Raw genomic sequence first — 23,116 nt, forward strand, 5'->3', positions numbered from 1 at the left:
ATCGAAGTAGAAGAACTAATTGTATCTGGCATATCACCAGATCCCTCATTTAGAAATTTCTATGCTAACCACTTTAGTCTGATTTCCTGAAAAAAATAAATACGTCACAAAAACTTTATAGAGAAAGCCAATGATTTTAAAGACTAAAACAAATGGTATAAACGTTACAGCTCCCTAAGTGGTTAATTTCATGCTCTTAAAAAAAAAAAAAGGGAAGGTAATCAATTTTTATCCTAACGACTCAAACATTTATGAACCACATTAGCTGTTTCCCCTTCAAAATTCCTTCCTCATTCAGAACCTTGATCAAGAGAAGCGTAACTAGCAGGTCAAGAGAGATGATTTGCCCCATCTACTTTGCTCTCAGGAGTTCTCACCTAGAGCACTGTGTTCAGATCTGGATCCCCCAACATAAGAAAGACATGGACCTTTTGTTCTTTCACATAGCATAGCCAGGTTTGATTCTCTAACATATCTCTGAGAATTCATGTTTATTTAGCCAACTTTCAGTCTCCCTTTAGCTTTCTGGTTTTACACCATTCCAGCCCTCATGTTCTTTCTTATGAATGTGATCTATGCACCTTATTGCAAAATATATGGCCTTCATTTGGCAGTCTTAAAAGATATTTACCATTTAAACAACTGAGATCAAGTTTATTTTTATTTTTCCAACTTCCTTCCACCAATCCAATAGTTAATCTAAGACAAACACCATCAAAACCCCACCAGGAATGGCTTAAGACTGAAAGAAATTAACAGGAAATCTTTATTAATATTGATCTCATACTTACCTGGCTGGAATATTTGACAGTGTCTTTTACTGATCTTATAAAAAATAGTTGTTCTGATTATTTTAAGTTAAAAAATGCTGACACTAGAGGTAGTTTAAGCTTAACTGAACTGTTGATTCTTTTGCTAAATACATACTCAGAAAATTGAAATGCTTCAAAACTGTATTGAAATCCTTATATATTGACATACTTCTTCCTGGATACCACAATAATTATTTTTCCTTACCCTATCACGAAGTACATGTTTACTTTGAAAAGACTTGCCTGCCCATGCCTGTTTCACTGCCTGTAGTTCACAGCCAATCCTCCAGGTCTATGGTTTTGTGCAGTAGCAGCTGGCTGGTGGCTACCAGTTCCTTCAGATCTCAGCAGCTCTTATCCTACCTGGTTCAGGCATTATTCAGAAGGACAGAGGTATCCTGCCAGTCCCAAATGATGTCCCAACATTTCCAGTTATTTGTTTTTCAGCATATTAAGTACAGGCTTGTTCTGCTCATTGTGGTTTATGATGTGCCTAAAGGCATGAGAGTCAGGGTAATAGTCTTCTGCTCTCTGAGTTCCAGGGATGGATCTATGGGGTTCAGTACCCTCATGACCCAGGATGCAGTGAGGTTTGGCAGTGGGGTTGCCTGGCAGAAAAAGTGTCTCCATTAGACACAAGTATAAGGTTTATTTTCAATTCTGAGGTCCTAGTTGCCATAAGTCCAGGTCCTGCCATCTGTCCACTGACCTCCATACAGGACACTATCCAGCGAGAAAGAAATGCCATGCTGCCTAACACCTGGAGACTTAGCCTTTGCAGCACCTGTAACATCTGTAGATACCTGACACCTAGTAATCTTTTGCATCCTAGACATGAGAAAGTAATACAAACAACTGAACTGTGTTTTTCAGGTTCAGGTGCCAGGCCCACCAAGGGACTGTACATCAGTGGGCCTGCTGCAGAAAAACCTGTTTCCTCTGGGAACTTCTGGGTGCACATAGGAGTAGAGATTACTTAGGATGATGCCTAGAGTGCCACAGGTTCTCCACTTCAAGAGGTTTAGACTGGAGAGACATATAAACCTACTTTACTGGGCTGACAGAGAGAAATGTTAGCAAAGATGATAATTTAATTTTCCTAAAATACTGGAAGGTAGACTCCTCAGTGTTCTTTCTTTATGGTGTGTACCTGTGTAGGGTAGTGTGAGGTTTTTGTTGGGTATGTAGGACTCTAAATGCAAGCAAAGAGCAGAAGGGGGCTGCTAAGATTCCCGTTAAGGAAACATGGAATTTGTGCTGCATACCTTAACAGTGTGTGTTTGTATGTGGGTATGTGTGTTAATGTAGAGCTGCCAGGAAAAGTTTTGGCTGTAGGCATATTTGTTTCTTTAACATATCTTTAGAAAGAAGAAAACCAGGATAGACAGAGCCACCTGGTACATTTCACAGTAAAAGAGAAAAACTTCTCAGTGAAGAAATTTTTCCTAATATCCAAACTAAACTTCCCTTGGTGCAATGAGGACATTCCATTTTCATCCTATCACTTGTTCCCTTGGAAAAGTGATGTCACACACTTTGCTACAGCCTCCTTCCAGGTAGTTGCTGAGAGAGATAAGGTCTCCACTGAGCCTTCTTTCCTTCAGATTAAAGAACCCCAGTTCCTTCAGCAGCTCCTCATAAGACTCTAGAACCTCCATCAGTTTTGTTTCCCTCCTTTGGATGGATTCCAGCACCTTGATGTCCTAGTGAGGAGACCAAAGTTGAGGTGAAAGAAAGGTTCTGACTTCTACCTGTATACACTGTAAATCTCAGAAAGAGTGATTGCCCAGTAATGAGCTTACATTTTGCAGAATACATTCTTTCATGCCCAAGGAAGCTGTGAATGCTCCATTCCTGGAAGTGTTCAAGGCCAGGTTGGATGGAGTCTTGGTTGACATGGTTTAGTGCGAGGTGTCCCTGCCCATTTCTGGGTGTTGGAACTAGATGATCTTAAGGTCCTTTCCAACCCTAACTACTCTATGATTCTATGATGCTTTGATTCTATGATTCATTAAATGTCCAGTTGGTTCAGGTAATCAAAAAAAAAAAACCTCAAACAGAAAAAAAAGAAAAAGAAAATTACTTCATTTTGAATACATTCATAGGTTAACTCTTTAACCCAAAGTAGTGTAAGAGAACACAAAGAATGTATTTCTTACCAAACTGCTTTACTTTCCTTGTGGAGTGGCAATATAAATTATGCACTGGTCATTTTCTCATAAGAAATCAGTTGTGAAAGGACCTAATGTTTATAAGTGAAGGAATTTTAGTCAAATAGGGCTAAAGATTACAAGAAACACTTTCTTTTATGAGTCACTGAAAACCAAAATTGGTTTAAAACTCTGTTATAAGCCTTTTTTTGGCTCTCTTTCAACCAAAACTCCAACCTGTAAACTTTCAACACATATTCTAGAGATTGATGAAATATTAAAAAGGAAGTCATTAGTCTTTTATATGAGTTGCACTTTATTCTTAGTAGGTCCTAAGATGGTTATAGATTTATAACGATCTACTAAAGTCAATAAATTGAAAGAGCACTTTCAGTTTCTAAAAGAATGGTTCAAAAGTCTTTATGCACTATTACTGAAAAGATTTTGGTCTATTTCAACTGTAGATCATAATTATGCCATTAATATACCCCTAAGTAAAGCATAAAATTAAACAATTTTTACAATGTCGCCATTCCAAAATATCAGTTTATTTAAAATTCTAACATACATAAAACTGCTTTTACTCTACCAATTATACTTCTAATTTTTATTTACTTTCCTCTAGTTGGAAAAAAGCCCAAAGTTTTATTTATATAAAAGCTATAAATAAATTAAACTTGAAAGTAATATATAAACAAAGGAAGTTGGATTTTGAGTACTATTATTTGGGAAAAAGCTTTTAAATGACATTTTGTCAATGTAAATTTGTTGTAAATATTATTGCTTCCATTGATCTGAATGAGCACTTTTCTCATTCAAACCAAACTGAAAATATTACAATACCTTTATAGTAACAGTTTAGTGAAGAAAGATAATTTTAAACCTTCATTTACATTGAAGTTATGATCTTAAGGTCCTTTCCAACCCTAACTATTCTATGATTCCATGATTCAGGTATCTATATATTGTAAGTGCAAAAATGTATCTGAATTATTCCATATTTTTTCTTTTCATGTTAAATTATTTTTAAGATTAATTACTATCACATCTGAATAAATATCTGTAATACTGCAGAATAGAGAATGTATAGAACTATGTAAGGATAGAATATGCAGCTAGTCTACTCTGCTATTTAAAGTTAAAAACAAAATACAAAGTTCCTGTCATTCACCACTATTAACTTTGATTTGTTTTTCCTTTCTCTCTCCCTTCCATCTTTTCTGTATGTACATATGTTTTGCAGGCTGAAAAATTTTTTAGATACCATATTAATCCATTGGATGCATATAGGCTTCTCTTACTGTGGACTAAGATTTTGCTGTTATTTTGCCCTTTTACAGCGTATATGAAAAAGATGTTACAATACATCTCGTTTGCTATATAATAAGTGTTAGTTGCAATGATATAGTTCTATTTTGAAACAGTTTTAAAAGTTGCAATGATATAGTTCTATTTTGAAACAGTTTTAAAAGTTGCAATGATACAGTTCTATTTAAAAACAGTTTCAAATTCAGGGAAAGCATTACATTCATGAGAGAAGAAAAATCCTTTATGGGTCCAATCTGTTTCTATATGGCTTCACTGACTGTGTATACTTTCTCTCAGCACAACCTGTCATGGTGCAAGTCTCATCTTTAAGTAGCTCTATGGCACTGCTGAACGCTATAGCTGTTCACTCAGCTCTAATCATTGAATTTATGCCAAAAAAAACCTTGACATTTTTATGAAGCTTATGAAAAGTTTGCCCTTTAGAAATGTTTGGGGGTTCAGATTGTGTGGTTGTGTTTGCAGGTTTTCTGCTTTCCAACACCCCACATACCCACACCCTGCTTAACAGGAGATCACCTTACTGCTGATTTTGACATTTACACAAGATTAGCATTTGTCAGTCTGCATGGAGCAATCAACTCTCCTGCACTAGTAAATGAGGAAGAGCATTTTATTCCAGCAACCTAGCTACATTCTTCTGAATGATAAATTTATCAGCTTGCTTACATTTCTGCTGAAATTGAGGAAAAAAAAAGGAGTAGCTTGATTTGAACACATATATGAAAACTTTCTCATTATTTGAAAGCACTGTGCAGTAGCAATTATTAAACTCTCCAAATGAGTAGTAAAGATGTTTGAAAAGTTCACATGGTGTTCGACAGGCAATGACCATTTAGGAGGAAAACTGCCCTTCTTCTGTAATGCAAAACCAGACAGTGGCTCTCTGAAATTTTAGCATACCAATGAATAACATTTAACAGGAAAAAAGAGGCAATTCAAACAGGTATTAAAAATGGCCTTAGATTAAAAATAGATGATACAACTCGATATTATTAAAAACTCCAAGTTTAGATTTTAATGCGTTACTAAATTCTAATGGTAAGATTTTCATGTGCTTGCATTAGCAACATGTATTTATTCACAAACAAGAAAAGAATACTGTCCTGGGTTCAGCAGTAGCAGTCATTTTTCTCCTTCTTAGTAGTTGGTGCAGTGCTGTGGTTTTGACTTTCTGCCTGGGAACAGCGCTGATAACACCGATGTTTTTAGTTGTTGCTAAGTCATGTTTACTCTGACCAAGGACTTTGTGAGCCTTATGCTCTGCCAGGGAGGAGGGGAAGCCAGGAGGAAGCTGAGACAGGACACCTGACCCAAGCTAGCCAAGGAGGTATTCCATACCACAGCACAGCATACCCCAGGATGTAGAACGGGGGGCAGTTACCCAGAAGGGAAGATCACTGCTCAGTCAGGCTGCGTATCGGTTGTTGGGTGGTGAGCGGTTGTGTTCTCTTACCTTGAAAAATTAAGTAATAAATAATTAAAATTATGTTATGGGACAATTTTGAAGTCCAGAAAGATTAGAGTTCATGTTTAATTAAAGTTTTAAATCATTCAGGTAAGTCTTTAAATGCCAACATGAAAATATCTCTATTGTTGTGAAAAACAATAAAATCTGATATCAACTGCAAAATATAAATATATTTTATAAATATTACATAATATATATTTTTATTTATTTATTTTTCCAGGAATTAGACTGACTCTGAGATTTCACTAGGCAAATTAAATTTAACAATTTGGGAATGTATTTAAAATGTTTCCCTATTTACAGTTTAGAAATTCCTTTTTCTAAAAGAGATGACTCCATGTAAAAATAACCACTTCCATCCTCTGCATTCCCTCCTTAAATCTTTATTAAGATATCTTGGAGGTTCACACCAGGCAACAAGAGCAGTGACGGCATAGTACAAATATAGTCTGGCTTGGCACAGTGCCCCTCACATCTAGAAGAGCTTTGCTCTAGAAATGGTATAAGTTCCATCAGTGGGTTTCAGAGCAGCTGCCAGCACTCATTTCTGGCAGATGACACGTGCTATATGAAAGGCTCTAGCTAGGTTTCAAGGTATTAAAGGATAAACACTAGCAGGCTTTCCTATCATCCATAATGACTAATAGAAAAAGAAAAATCTCATTGATGATTACTATAAAGATTATAAAAATCATTGATGTGAACTCCTTTCTAGTACAGATCTAGAAGAACACCATAATTCATCCATCATAAGATATTGCCCTTAGCACAAAGAAACCTGGGACAGTATTTCATGGATAGGCAACATATGAAAATCTAAGACATTTCAAAACATCATTTAAGAATATTTTCCAGGTACAATTCTGAGTTACTTTTTTCAATAGCTTGTATACATCAAAGTAGCAATCATCAACAACTTTTGCTCTGTAGCTAGTGAGAAATGACCAAGCAACACTCATTATTTACTTTCCTTTTCTTCATTAATTGATATGAAAAAAGAAACTGTGAAAAAACAAAAATACTTAAACTGAAGAACAAATCCTGAGATGGCAGGAAAGGTGATTTCATTGGATCTGTGCAGTGTGCACAAATCAAAGATCTTTATCTCAGCCTTCTCCAAAACACAGTCAGAAAGCATAATTTTGGACAATTCACTTTTTGGTTAGTTTAATTTTTCTTTTTCCTCTATCATGAGTGGAATCTTCTCAGTAAGAAGTCATTTCTTTCTAAGATATTTGCCAGAAGCTAGAATCATTATTATCCTATGTTGGTATTATTGTCATATTGTCAATGTAATGCAATATATAAATGTTAGACATCAGTAACATCAGTTACATATTTTAATTACTTTTCAGTGAATAGAATTAGACTGCTGCAGCTTCTTTTTCAGATTTTTTTCTTTTTTTCTCATATGCACGAGTAGCCTCATGATAAACTGATGATGATGAAGCTATGACTAGCCAACACTGTAATAATCTTTACCTCTCTAAAATGCTTAGTGCTGATATGATTCTCATAGCTTTCATTTCCAAAAGCCTGAGGATGCATATAAGTTATACAACAGTTCTGCATTTCCAAATTATGCTCTGATTTTTTTTCTGCTGGCAATTTGACATTCTCTCTTTTGTATTATTACTATAATTATAATCATCTATAATTTAACAGCTCTCTTTTTATAGCCATGTTAAGGTCCCCACAGTCTAAGCGAATATGCTATTGACTATAGTTTTTGTCTACAATAATAAAATAATTTATCATTTCAGCAACTTTCTTTGCTATTTGTAAGGTTTTCTAACCTATCTACTCAGGTTTCATTTTGTTCTGAAGAACAAACGGTACTTTAGTATGAGGATGAATCACAGAAGCAATCCATCTGTCTACCCAAATTTTGTATTTAACACGTAATATCATGAAGGGTTTTATGGCAAAGGACAGGCTGAATCATTTCTGTTCATACTGTATCCCTATGCTGAGTTCATGCCAACAGAGGAAAATTATAAAACTATAGTTCTAGGTAAGACTGTAATTTTTCATTTCAGCATAGGAAAAAAATCTTGTTTCATTTTACCAGCATAACAAGAAACTGTAACTAATAAAATCTCCACAGATTAAGAGGCTAACAGGTGTCAATGATACTGGGTCTTTCCCACTGCTGTAGCAAGACCTGCTTGCTCTTTGGTCTTGCTACAAGAAGACCAAATCCCAGTGTCCTCCCTTTCCCTTCCCTCCCCTCCCTTCACCTCCTGTGTTACTCTCTTTATGCTTCTTACTGCAGCAGTTTCCTCTACAGCTGGTTGAACAGCTTCTAGGACAATAAGAATTAGGCTGTCATATTCATAATGAGCCACTTACTGTATCACTCTCCCTTTTATATAGTTGTTTAATAATGCTTTCAGAATTGGGGTTATCTGACTTAGTTTTGATGAAAATATCAGTTATTTGTTGGGGGTTCACAGTCAAATTTTCAGCTGGCTTTATTCATTAAAATAAGGCATCTAATTTAGAAGCTTTTTTTTCCTAACATTTTACTCTAGTCATTGGAAAGAGATAAAACATTTCGGACTGTGATTTACCTTCCTTCTATGTTCTTTCCATTTCTTGCTTCTTCCCAGATGTGATTTTTGAACTACTTTTGAGGACGTGATAGGAGGATGTAGTTTTACTTGAACATTGGAAACACTGAGTATTACATTTTAGATTCTAAATATATAGATGATTAAATATTATCTACATTTTAATTTTATTACAGATGATAATTTCTTTCCTATTGCACTAAACTGTTAGTAATTACTACAGTCACTCCTGATAAAGTTGATGAGACTTGAAAAGTGTATTTTCATTTCTTGTCTTTCAGTTTCTGGCTTGGACATTCAAATGGTAAGGCATTCTGCTAGGAGAGTATTCAAGTCTTTCTTATAAGCTGTTGTAAGAAGGCTTTGCACTGAAATTTTCTGTTCCTGCATCTGGTGACACAAATGAAATGTTGTAAGTGATTTTATTATTTTTTTTATTTTTAATATTTAATATTAGGCAACATAATGGTAGTTTTATTTCTCTGCTGATGTCAAAGATTACGTCCTGAGAGTTTCAAATTAGACACTTGGGAAAGAAAAATCCAATATAACACAGGAATAGGCTACTTAGGTTGTGGAATGCCCTTGGAGATTTTCAAGCCTTGGCTAGTGTCGTGGTTTAAACCCAGTCAGGTAACTTGTTCACACACTCCCACCCTTCTTTCCCTCCCCCTACTCCCAGAGGGTCAGAGAGGAAAATCGAAAAGAATGCAACTCCCACGGGTTGAGATAAGAACAGTTTAGTAACTAAGGTATAACACAAATCACTACTGCTACCATCAATAATAACAATGATAAAGGAAATAACAAGGGAAGAGAATACAACACCTCACCACCAGCCAACCGATAACTCACCCCCCCCAGCCCGACCAAGCTCTGACCGATGCCTCCTCCAACCCTGCAGTCTCCCAGCCCTTCCGGCTAACTCCCAGTTACATCCTGGGCATGACATGCTGTGGTATGGAATACCTCTTTGGTCAGTTTGGGTCAGGTGTCCTGTCTCTGCTTCCTCCTGGCTTCCCCTCCTCCCTGGCAGAGCATGAGGCTCACAAAGTCCTTGGCCAAACCAAAACATCCTTGTTATCAGCTCTGTTCCCAGGCCGAAAGTCAAAACACTGCACTGCGCCAGCTACCAAGAAGGAGAAAAATGACTGCTACTGCTGAACCCAGGACAGCTAGACAAGCCACAGCTGGCCTTTTCTACTGTTGGGCACAGTCGCATTCTGAGTAGGAGCTGTCCAAAGACATCTATTGTGGTTTAAGCCCAACCGGTAACTCAGAACCATGCAGCCGCTTGCTTCCTCTCCCTCCTTCCCACCCCTGCTCCAGGAAGGATGGGAAGGAGAATCGAAAGAATGTAACTCCCACTGGTTGAGATAAGAACAGCCCAGTAACTAAGGCATAACACAGACCGCTACTGCTACCACCAATAATAATGATAAGAGAAATAACGACGGAAGAGAATACAACTGCTCACCACCCACCGACCAAGACCCAGACCAACCCAAGCAGTGATCTAGCCCTTACGGATAACTGCCCCCAGTTTATATAGTGGGCATGATGTGCTGTGGCATGGAATACCCCTTTGGTTAGTTTGGGTCAGGTGTTCTGTCTCTGCTTCCTCCCAGCTTCCTTTCTCCCTGGCAGAGCATGAGACTCACAAAGTCCTTGGTCAGAGTAAACATTACTGAGCAGCAACTGAAAACATCTGTGTTACCAGCGCTGTTCCCAGGAAGAAAGTCAAAACCACAGCACTGCACCAACTACTAAGAAGGAGAAAAATGACTGCTACTGCTGAACCCAGGACAACATCCCTCTCAAATCAAACTTTTATCATACTGTGATAATGTGTGGCTTAGTCAAACAGAAGAATTAAAAAGAGTCAGCTGTTGTCACAAAGGCTGTAATGCCAGGATAAGCATCCTGTGGAATTACAGCCTTTAGCCTTCTTGATTGATTTCCAGGAGCAGCTCCATATCACATCAACATACCGTGTTAAAAAAGGATGAGAAAGCTGATCAACCCTCATATGTAGATGATAGAAGTGTATCACTGACTTCAGCCTCTCTATTTTTATGGCTGATTCTGGTCTGATAACAAGTTTTGTATTGCTTGATCTGGGCTGTCTGCATATTAAATAGTGGTGTCCTTGTGGCCTAAGACAAACAGCACTGCCTAGGCAGGAAAACAAGGAACTTGATCTAGAAGCTGTTCAGGTGGTCTCAAAATTTCATTTATAGCTTATATAACTGAAATATAACCTGTATTTGTTTTCTTTGTAAGTTTATGTTTTCCTCTGCCACAGGCAAATGCGTTATCCTTGCTATACCTCAGCATAACTGATAGAGTTACTACAGAGCACAGCACAAAACTTCTGCTCTTAGACTTTCAAATATTGCTAAAGCAAATGGATTCACTAACAAAACTATTTAAACTATATGGTCTCCTCAAGTGTCTTTACCCTAATAAATACTCCTTGATGCATTATTGAGTCATCAATGAATGTAGGAAAAGAATCTTTTCTTTCTTATAGTCTAATGTTAATAAATCAATGTTGATAGGTTAAACTGGAAATAATTCTTATAGGAGTCTGCAGCAAAGGAAATGGATGTCACTTTATGGAATGATTGCATAAAATTAAGTGTTTAGGTAGAGATTGAAAAAAATAACAAGGACATTGCTGTTACATCCTACAAATAACATTCATCATAATTTTCTCTTAATGGGAATGATGACATACTTGTGTATACAAATTCTATATGTGCTGTTCAAATAAAACACTCCCTGCAGTGATCAGTGTTTCAGGTAACAGTATTGAGCAAACTCAGTACTGTGGTGTGACATCTCTATTGTAGTTTGCATTTTACCTCCTTTGAGATACTGATAAATTCTGTGCCCTGCCTGCTTAAATGAAAGATACATTTTTCTTCAGGATTGGGCAGATCAGTGAGAGCCATAAAATATTAACGATGAAAGCTTGGGGAATTACATGTGTCTAGGACTACAGGTTTATCTTGCTAGCAGAGCTCTCTCAGTCTAACGTATTTCTTTTGTGTGATCTCCATCAGAAATGATATACTGTAAAAAATATTGTCTGTTCAGATTAAAATACATGTGGTTTTTCAGACCAGATAAAGGGCCTGACTTTTTTTTATTTAATGATCCAAGTTTATCTAATATCTTTATAAATTTTGCAGCACACTTTTGTGGTTTAAAAGCAGAGCAGTTTGCCAGTATGCCATTTCCTTTTATTTCTCCTGCTGTCACACTACTCTGCAGTATACTGTTCCTCACATGGAGATGGAAGAATGGAGTAGAAGAACAGAGAAAAAAAATGATCACTTAACTTGTAATCTTGTGTCACAACAAGGAAAAGATACTTAACCAGCTACTTGCCATAGTGATTAAAATGTGTGCTGCAGGAGAAGCTGTTAAGAGGCATCTGGTTTTTCACTAGTTCCTGTTATTTGGGTATTGAAAGGGAATGGGAAGTGATCACGCCTTCTTCCTTTCCCAAGGAAGAAAGGAGTTTTATTTTGCTCCAGTGTAAAATGAAATACCAAGTTTCACAAACACAAGAAGAATCAAGCAGTCTACTATGACACGTTAGCTTTTTGCATAGTGTTAAATGAAATCACACATTGCTTACACTTTCTAATTACCAGTATGCAGTGTGGAGGATGCCTTTCAGTAATTAACCTTTCAATTAATCAAAGTACATTTTCTGTTTCTCTCCGTCTTCAAATTATCTTATGGTTTTCCTTAGTTTATTTTTCATCTTCTGCTTTGTGCTCTAGATCTTGCCTTTGAAATAATAAGATCAAGTCTCTGATCCACAGCTATCAAAATTTTGAGCTACATTGTAAAATGACAGAGCAAAGCTTCTTAGAATTCTTATAATTCTGAATTATAATATAACTTTTAGCATGATAGAAAAATCACTTACATGACCCATTTTTCTTGGCTGAAATAACATACACTGATAAAGATGATCTGCTTTTCATTCAACCACAAAGGTTATTCATTTTGGAAATGTAGAACTCTTTTTGTAGAGGGACATTATTGTTCCTTATACAGTAGAACTTCATCAAAATGAAAACTTGTCTTACATATCATCTGCAGGTTTTCTCTTCATTTACCACAATGTTTCCACTTCTTCATCTGCATTCCTTAGGCAATAATTTTTGACACTGTATTCTATAAGAATATGAAGGCATTTATAAACAAAGTACAGTACAAGTAGGAGGCTTATGAGCCAATCTATGCAAATATGAAAGTATTGATGATTTTATTAAGTTTTCTAATCACACAGAGTAGAGAAGCCAGCTGAAAAACCTCACAATTTTCTATTTTATAAAATAATTAAAAAAATAGAAACCATTTAATAAATTTAGTTTTCTTGGGCAAATAACATCATAGACAATTTTTTTCTTTTTTCTGATTAGGCAAATATATATCTTTCAACTCAACTACATGTCAGAGACTAAATGCTAAATAGCCACCCTAAATGAGTTGCTAGTTCACCTGATGTTTGATCAATATGTCTACTGGATTAATAGATCATTACCTTGAGCATGTGTATTTGCATGTTTTTTTCTTACACTCATACATACTCTAATAAAAGCCTACAAATGAACTTCTAAAGAGAAAGTGGCCCAATGGGAAACAACCCTGACCTACTTCTGAGGGTTACAATATTGAGGGATTTACCAATGTGCAGTATTCAATGTCTATTTTTTCCACTTAAAAAAAAAATGTTTAGGCTATTTAGAAATCTTGGCTAAAAAAAGAGTGGTCAGCTTTAACATGGAGATCATTATTAACAACCTTTATGGGTCACAGGGAGTGACCTGCCTCCCAGTTTATTTTTCAGCAATGGAAAATCCAGTTTTTGTCTGATGCCAGGAGGCAGCTGAAATTAGAGTCAACCCTTCAGCTCCTTTTTTGGCAACAAAGTTATCCATTTGTTTGCATTTTTAGAATTACAAAAGAAATAATGAACTTACTTTCTGCAGTGAAAGATTGATATTATAATACAAAAAAAAAACAAAACAGAGTACAGGGAGATTCAAACAAGAAAAAAAAAAGCCTTATCTTGCAATTTTTCTTCCCAAACCTGTTTTTTTCCATTTTTAAATTCTATTTTGTATCTTTAACAATGTCTTCAGGACTCATAAGAACTGTATGAACACTACTGCAAATGTTCATACAATTCCACTTTGTATATATATTTACTTTAGTTACATTTTTTCACATTTTTTTTATGAATACTGTTTTGACTAAATTTAACAGATCCAGAACTTTGCAAAATATGAATTTTATAATTCAAACTGCAGCAAGAAATGTTTAGACACCTATCAACTGGACAAAATTTTGTGAATTTTCTGAGAAATTATAGCAAACATGAGCATTGTCTTTGAATCATTTTTCCTTTAGTTTACATAACACTACTGCTGAAAGTTCCTTTAAATAGTCACAACTAGACAATCTGGGTTTATATGTTCTTTTCTATGTGAAAATCACAGATTCTAAGAAGCAGTATTCTTCTTCCTGACATACTAGGTAAAACATGCTGAGATGTATATATATCCATAACCAATGACACATTCATTTTACTGCTTAAGGAGGCAATAAAAATGCACAACAGCAATTTAAAGAATAACTTATCATGCTGAATTCAATCATATTTTAGCAATGAGTCTCATTTTTGTTCCTGTTGGTAAATGTTCTGTACTTGAACTCTCTCCCACTGTAAAAAAAAATTGAGAGTGCAGAAACAGGCAGTGGATTAAAACAAAATGGAAGGATCTAACTATTTAAATAATTTACATTTTTACACTTCTGTATAAGTCATTGAACACTGTAAGCCAGTATAAAAAACACAAACTACATTTTCATGTAGTTTAACAGAAACACAAAATGATAAAAAGTAGTATGTACTACTGAGCTACAGAACCTGAAATATTCATGGGGAAAAAAGAAAAAAAAAACATCAAAATGGAGATAACACATAACCTGTAATTTACTTCTAATCATCTTTGTTTCTGTAGCTATGTTAATGACAAATAACTAGGCTGTTTACTGCACACAAACTTGCTGGAATATACTGCCTTTAGGCAACAAACTGTCTAACTTTTCAAATAACATTTTCAAAAAATGTATTAACATAGTTAAAGGGAATCCCAGAAAGATGTCATTTTGCATACTATGCTACAAGGTTATATCATATTGGAGTTACAGGATTTGTATTATCAGAGGTCAAAAACGATATTGGAAGGTTATGCTGTATTAGAAAGTGACACAGAAAACTGAGTTCATATGAGAATTTCAGTGGCCATTGAAGCTCAAACATTCAGTGGAATAAACATAGTGGAAACTCTTCTACCTCCCTACCCAAACCCAAATTTTGAAAAAGCTTCACTTTCATGCTGAGCAATACTTAGATAGACACTATGTCATACTGAGAGCTAATGGCACCTAAAACTATACCTGAATTCAGGCTTTTGGTTTCATGTTCTGGAAGCTACTAGGGAAAGCAAGAAGCAATTGCAGCATTTTCCTTGTCATCTCACAGCTCTTCTTAAAGCGTCTATCTCCAAAATTCCACAGTAAAAAATTAAAAGTACCCCAACCACAAAACAACCAGAATTTGCCAGCTATCTAAAAAGGTTGGAACTAGATGATCCTAAGGTCCTTTACAACCCTAATTATTCTATGATTCTATGATTCTATAATATAAACCACTCCCACTATCATATCTATTTCCATCTAAGAGTGGTAACTAACAAAGCCAGAACTCTGCAGCTTTCTCTCCTTGCTTATTCTCTATATTATGAACTTAAATAAAATTAACAACTGTAAACTTAGAATGGAAGTCAAATATCTTCCTGATTCACCAGTTGCATAAAATTCAACCATTTTCCTCTTATTTATTACACTTCTATGTGTATTTCTAGCACACAAAACAGTGAGTCTTGGTGTGCCTTACTTGGCTGCACTTGCAGATATATTCAGACTTACTTCCCTCACCCACACACACACAAAAAAGCCACTCAAAAAAATTTATTGCTAAATATTTACTGTTCAAAAATACTGTGAATACTTTCTTTTCCAAGGATATTATGTCTACGTTTCATGAAGATGTGTCTAATGCTCCTGAGAGCTCCAATTTAAAAACATACATACAGCTTTTTTCTAAGTGTGCTTTCAGCCATGCCTTAGTAGTGCTTCCTCTGAAACTCTGCATACCACCTTTCACCATTCCTTGTTCTGCCTGACACAAACATAGCTTTTGGAAGCCTGATAATATGTGTTCCACATGTGCGTGTGTTTCCTCCTGCAATTATTGAGTGACTTTATTTTGTGCACTGGAATATTGAATAAATTTCCATTTAGCTGGGTTTCATTCACAACTCTAGGACTTTTTGTTATTGTTGTTTGTGAGGCTTTTGTGTTGTTTGGGTGTTTTTTTTCCACACACTACCTTTGGTCAAAGGAGAGAAGCCAGAGAGTTGTAGTCTATGGGGCGGAGTCTAGTTGGAGGCCTGTAACTAGTGGAGTGCCTCAAGGGTCAGTACTGGGACCAGTATTATTTAATATATTCATCAACGATTTAGATGAGGGAATTGAGTGTACTATCAGCAAGTTTGCTGATGACACTAAGCTGGGAGGAGTGGCTGACACACCAGAAGGCTGTGCTGCCATCCAGCGAGACCCGGACAGGCTGGAGAGTTGGGCAGGGAATAACTTGATGAAATATAACAAGGGAAAGTGTAGAGTCCTGCATCTGGGCAGGAACAACCCCAGGTTCCAGTATAGGTTGGTAAGCGACCTGTTAGAGAGCAGTGTAGGGGAGAGGGACCTGGGGGTCCTAGTGGACGACAGGATGACCATGAGCCAACACTGTGCCCTTGTGGCCAAGAAGGCCAATGGCATCCTGGGGTGTATTAGAAGGGGGGTGGTTAGTAGGTCGAGAGAGGTCCTCCTTCCCCTCTACTCTGCCCTGGTGAGACCCCATCTGGAATATTGTGTCCAGTTCTGGGCCCCTCAGTTCAAGAAGGACAGGGAGCTGCTGGAGAGAGTCCAGCGCAGGGCAACCAAGATGATTAAGGGAGTGGAGCATCTCCCTTATGAGGAAAGACTGAGGGAGCTGGGTCTCTATAGTTTAGAGAAGAGGAGACTGAGGGGTGACCTTATTAGTGTATATAAATATATAAAGGGGGAGTGTCACGAGGATGGAGCCAGGCTCTACTCAGTGGCAAACAATGATAGGATAAGGGATAATGGGTACAAACTGGAACACAAGAGGTTCCACTTAAACTTGAGAAGAAACTTCTTCTCAGTGAGGGTGACGGAACACTGGAACAGGCTGCCCAGGGAGGTTGTGGAGTCTCCTTCCCTGGAGACATTCAAAACCCACCTGGACACATTCCTGTGTAACCTTATCTAGGTGTTCCTGCTCCGGCAGGGGGATTGGACTAGATGATCTTTTGAGGTCCCTTCCAATCTCTAGCATACTGTGATACTGTGATACTGTGATTTTCAGGTAGACTTTTCATAATAGAAAAAAATTAAGACTATTTTAGGAAATATAATTGACTATGCTGTCTACTGGTAGACTATTGGGCGGTAGTAGTGGCAGCAAACTGGTGTTTATTCTAGCTATCTTTAACTATCTAAGAATTAGAGATCTAGGTTTAACTAGTTACATAAGTTATTATTTCTATAGTCAGTAAATAAAAAGGAAGACATGAAGAAGCATTCATTCCCCATTGCCTTGCTATCAAAGCAATTTAAATTAGTAGCATTTGGGAGCCATTAGTCAGTACACATTGACTGTGTAGGCAGCTTGAATCAGCTAGTTTAGGCCAAAGTGAAGTGGCGTAAACCTAAAAAGATGTTATTCTATACAAAAAAGTAGATAATATGTCTTGGAAAAGAAAGTGACAAGTTTAAACTGACATAAAGTGACAAAGGGCTAGGATTCAGTCTCAGTCTAAATATAGGGTGTGATATGAACTGTAACTGCTGATAAACAAGTTATCAGTAGTAATAGAAGGTTAAAACCCTCTTAATACCACATTTTTATCCACCTGAACACCACTACACATCTACGGTGAAAAGTGAGATGAACTGGCTACATTGCCTAAATCTTTCCTTTTCCTAGTGGCAGTTATACAAAGGATGATACAGAACTTCTGTTGCAAATTTGTTTTATAATTAGTTTCCAAAAGATTTAAGTTTCATCAGAACACAGCTTAGGTCTCTATTGCAGAAAGAGTGCTGAGATCATTGAAAAGTTCACAAGACCTTTGCTGATTTAGAAGCTAAAGACACTCATCAGGAAAATTTGATAGCAATTTGAAATCCTAGCAGCTAAACAATGCAAGCTTTTGTGTTTTACTGATGAGAATGATAAATTCAGCATCCAGAATTACATTAGGATAACATTTAGAAAAATGTTTTTAAATTTGTACTAATTTTTACATGTATTATTGGCCGTTAAATAACATAAGAAAAAGAAAGTTGATTTTCAGTATTTTGCTAGGTTTGTGCTCTTAGGATCATAAAGAAGTGTTCCTGAATCTGTAACTTTAATGTAAATACAGCTCACTATTTTTAGCTCAATACTTAAATTATTTTAAAAAAGAAAAAAAAACTTTTGAAATTCTCTACAACCTTAGTATTATTATTCTTTGCCACTTACAACTATTGTACAGTAGTTTCTATAAAATGCCTTTCTGATGTAGAAAAAAAAATCTGTATTATATTCTACACTCTAAATGGACACTAACTGTTAAGATACTGTGGTACTAAATGAGATACAGAACTCAACTGACAACTCAGTGGTCTTCAGACAAGTCCCAGAATTCACAGCTTAAAAAAAAAAAATAGAACAGAAACAATGGAAAAAGTCCTGCTCTGGAAAATACTTTTCAGGTAAAATTGCAACTCGTCATCTGCTGCTGGAAACATTTCCGTGAATAACAAAAGGCTACACAAGAAGTACCACATTAATTTGAGGAGTTAAGAGAATTAAGATGAATGCTATCTACAGGAGGTGTTCTAACTTTAGGCTGAAGATTCTGTACATATCTCCGATTTACCCACAGTATCTGACAAGATCAGAATCTCGGTTCAGTTACTGCATAGAAATGAAACAGCTCTCTGTCTTACTGTCCCGCCATACAGAGAATTTATTACACCTAAAATCAGATGCTTCATTTGAATGCATCGAATGAACTGAGTTTCTGGTCTTGCCAGATACTGTGGGTAAGTCAAAGATACAGATCATAGATTACTTCCCCCATTAACACAACTTGAGGGCATGAGCCCACTGTGGCTGTTGAGCCATTTAATAATTCTCTCTTTCCAATTTCAAATATCCTAGAGTAAAGCTATTAAGATCCTTCTGTGGGGCATGCAGTCTGTGCTCTGTGTGCTGTACTGTGATGAGTTTATTCCGGATAAAGCCAAGGGGAAGCAACAGAGACTGGTACCCAAAGTCAGACAACTGACTTGTGAGATGCATAAAGGGAACTGTCTTTTCATAGACAACCAAACTTGAGGCTTTTTAACAAAGGACAAATCTTAGTAGTCCGCTGCAGGGAAGATATGCCAACCATAATGTAATAGGTGGGGACAATCTAGGATCTGACTTTGTGTTATTGTCAGAATTAGGACATTTTTTGTTCTCAGGAAAGGTGTAGGTCAACACAGTAGGTCCACACTTTAGACCTAGAGAAAGTGTCTTATTGTTAATGTTCTGTCCCTAAAAGGGCAGCAAAAAAACCCATAGAATTTTCTATGGGAAAATGTGAATGGAATTCCTCCCTTTTAGTATCTATATTTGAGTCTGCCATCTCAGGCTGTTTTTGTAGCCAGTGAAGACAAATGGGCATTTTCAGGGCACAATTCATTTGATGTGTTTTAGATAGTGACTTTTTAGTGAGATGAATCACAACGTACAAATACTTATTTTTCTGCATTGGCTATAAGAGGAGACTAAGTGGGACTAGCACAGGTATTCACATCACAGGTGTCTGTGTTTGGTCAAGTGAATGCCATTCTAAGAAAATCTACAATGATTTCTTAAACAACAGGGCATATATCCAATTGACATATATCCCAAAACTCAGTAATGGAGAAGTGGACTGAAAGTGTCACCTCAGGAACTAGGACTTTGAGTATCAGTCAATAAAGTTATATGCTTCTCTTTTGCCATCATTCCTGGGAGCCTTTTTTGAAAAGATTACATCTCTCTTGTCATTAAGAGTCACTAAATCTATTTATACCATAATTTCTTAGAAAACCATAGGGTACTGGAGTTCTTAGGAGCATTTTCTGTAGTATTTCATATAATTTCTGAGTTAGATTGTTAGTTTTCCTGAGCTCTCTATGATATCGCTGGTGGCAAGAAACTTCTACAAAAGGTGATTCAGAATAAAGTTGAAAGGTAGCTGCTCTAAAGAAATCAGCCTGAGCAAAGTGGTATCACATAAAACTCACCACAAAACTAATTTCTGGATTTTTGGAAGACAGCATACCAACAACAGGGCAAAGCTAAGAACTTATATGTAGAATAAAATCCACCAAAAAAAAAAAAAAACAAACAAAAAACCTGCCATTGAGATTTTATATCTATTGTTTGCATTTTTATTTTATTGAAGATATTGTGGATATTTTTGTTGTTTCTCTTCTTAGCAAAAATGCTTTACTTAACTCCTAGAATATAGGACCAACTAGAAGTTAGATTAACAATCACTCTAGTTTGAACTTGCAAAGAAATGTAAATTTTTTAGCAAGGAGCGCTTTTACTTTGCTTCTTTTTCCCCAAATTCTAAAATTCCCTTCCTCCTCAAATTATACTGCAGTTACTGGTATTGTAAAAATAGGAAAAACAGATGATGAATGTGCACATTCAGACTTATCAAACTTATCCTTGACCATATTGAAGAAAGTTTCTTCCTGTCTGTGTATCATGTTCCACAGAAATAACTATTTATTAACCATATCTTTATAATAATGATAGGACTTAAGACATGAAAAATGAATGCCTTCTGTCACTAATCTGAAGCAATATTTTACAGTTTCTTCAGAGGAAAAGTGGGTTGGAAGTTAAATTTAAAACACCCAAAGGAAAATTATCAAAGACTTTTTTCAGGATTTATTTACCCCCTGCTACCATTATTTATTTAACTATTCCTTTGGAAAAGTAGAAAATTTAAAAAAAAAAAACCAACATTTTTTGCCATTAGAAACCATGATAGCAAATACTATTTTATTTCCATGGCTTGAGTTTATTTATAGTAGGTGACATACAGAGTAGTGGAAAAGGTCATTTGAGCCTTTATTGATCACCATGTTTGTCATACAAACCTGTCTGTTTACCACACCTGACAGGTTGGCCACCTCATCCATCCATTTTGTTAATGTTTTTTCTTTAGGGTTAATTTTTTTTTTAAAAAAGGTGGGGGAAATACTTTGATTAGGTTACAAAATTAGACCTGACAACATAACAGATAACACAAAGCATAACGTTAGTAAACAGATAAATTGAAGCTAGAGGCAAAATGAGATAAGGATCTCCTAAAAAACCTGGAAACTAATCTGTTACAAGAAAGAGGTAGTAAACTTTTCTCCTTGCCTACTATCCCGTTGAATAGTGGTGCATCACTTTAATTAAATGAGGCTCCAGCTGCTCACTGGATAGCAGAGATTTCCATAGGGAGTTACACTCAGAAGTGTGAAGTCTTTGAAGAGATATTCCATCCCAATGGAAGAAGTTTTCATTGATAGATCATGGAGATATAGGGTACCATGACCCTTTCAATGAAAGCAGCTTTAGAGAAGAGATCCTATACTACTCACCTGCTTGGACCTGAAATTCCTTTTAGGTTGACATATAGCTATTCACCTGAGGCCTTTTTTCAATTCTGCCTAGAGCCAATTTTCTGACTTCTACAGGAAATCTTATTATTAAAGTTGAAATCATCATCATGGCAACTGAAAGCTCCTGGTTTATCTGGTCTGCTTCCTTTCTGTGAAGCATTATTCACAAGGTCTCTAATCTACCATAACTCAGAAGGCAGTAGCAGTGATGATATTTACAACAGCACCTATTAACCCCTCCCACTGCAGATCCTAGTTAGGTTGCATGACCTAATTGCATTACAGTTCAAGATAATATGTTGTGGATTTTTACCTCTAAAACCATCTCCACTAGTTATATAATCATTGTCAATTCACGTAATAGATCAAGGCTAGACTAGCCTATAAATGGCAAAGTTCACTGAACAGCAAAATAATTTTAATTCTTTCTTGCAAAAACAAAATAAATGTAAGACTTAAAATAAATGTAAGGCTACCAGTTTGTGAATCTATTAAAAGCTTCAGAGATGTAAGTTGGGTTTCTGTTGGCAAATCTAGCTGCAGAATCAGAGCTGAAGATGAGAAATTTTGGGCATATCTTGTTCCCATTGTATTGCTTCTACTGAAAAAAAATCATCATAGCAGTATACTTTATGGGTGGCAATATAAAGTTCATCACACAAAACGTTTTTTAAAAAAGCAACAAACGTTTTTTATAAAGTTTTTTTCATTTATAGGTGGTTATTCATCAAAACTTACTGAAGTTTGTTTCTTTAAAAAAAACAAAAAGCAAATTTTTGGTACCCCCACACCCATACACAGTTTCTTAAGATTTCTCTTTAGAATAAGATATTTTATTGAACAGGAAGCTGCTGCCTGGGAGCTCAGTGGAAAGTCTTAATGAAACACTTATCTTAGACAATGATTAGTAATATGGTCAGTGAAAACCGATTTTCTCAAATTTAATCTCCTAATCTATTTTACATTATTTCCCAGGGGTACCGTGAACTTCACAGACACATGGCTTTGTGCAAATGACTATATGGAAGAATCTTGTGAGTTTGAGAGTTGATTTGTAATGGTTAGCCACCTTTCCAAGTAGACTTTTCCCTTTCCTGAAGTAGTTAAATATAGTGTAAAGACCCCAGCAATGTCATTTTTTTAAAAAAAAAAAAAAAAAAAAAAAAAAGGAGATTGGATTATTTGGAAGTCATCCAGTAAAAATTCATTTACTTTTTGATCTTGGCAGTATACCCCAAATGCACGTTATTAGGTAAGCTCTCTGAAACAATAGGTAAGGATGCCATGTTAAAGCATCTTTCAATACCTGGCATAAATTCATTACACACTATGCAAAGCATATCTCCCCAGAAGATATTTTTTAACACAAAAAATATTGTTTGCTCCTCATCATATAAAAACTCTTAGAGTTGTGCACCTCTGGTAATGCCACCATATAACAAACTGTGAATGCTGTGAATCAAGAAGAGGGAAGAGAACAATTGTCACAACTCAGTGGCTAGCATCACCTTTTGGGTTAAGATTACATCAAAGGATTTTTACAAATTAGTCATATACTCATACAGGTCCATGTAGAATCTTTTGTATTTTTCTCCACACTAGGATTACAAATGACTAAATGATTGCAGATGACACAAAACCGAGAGGAGTGGATGGTATACCACAGGGTTGTGCTGCAATCCAAAGGGACCTTGACAGGCTGGAAAAATGGTCTGGCAGGAACTTCATGAACATTAAGAAAGGTAAGTTCAACATCCTGCACCAATAACAACTTCAGGCACCCAATATACACTGGGAATCACCCAACTAGAAAGCAGCTTAACAGAAAAGGACCTGGCAGTCATAGTGAACATGAAGCTGAAGAAGAGCTAGCAATGTGCCCTTGCAGCAAAG

At 36.2% G+C, this 23,116-nt stretch overlaps 1 protein-coding gene across 7 annotated transcripts in view; it reads left to right on the forward strand.

Annotated features, from left to right (window-relative positions):
* The window catches only part of MGAT4C (MGAT4 family member C), a 399,878-nt gene that overhangs the window by 359,150 nt on the left and 17,612 nt on the right, over positions 1–23,116 (forward strand). For 6 of the 7 annotated variants that reach the window (XM_062622353.1, XM_062622350.1, XM_062622352.1 and 3 more), the window contains 2 exons: positions 8,614–8,744; positions 22,826–22,965. The gene's annotated coding sequence lies outside the window, so the exon portion shown is untranslated. The remainder of the gene's footprint in view (positions 1–8,613; positions 8,745–22,825; positions 22,966–23,116) is intronic. The other variant, XM_062622355.1, reaches the window with a different exon arrangement.

The sequence above is a fragment of the Pezoporus occidentalis genome, unplaced genomic scaffold (assembly GCF_034315485.1).
Source record: "Pezoporus occidentalis ecotype Australia unplaced genomic scaffold, CSIRO_AGI_Poc_V1 ctg240, whole genome shotgun sequence".
Classification (NCBI taxonomy): Eukaryota; Metazoa; Chordata; class Aves; order Psittaciformes; family Psittacidae; genus Pezoporus; species Pezoporus occidentalis.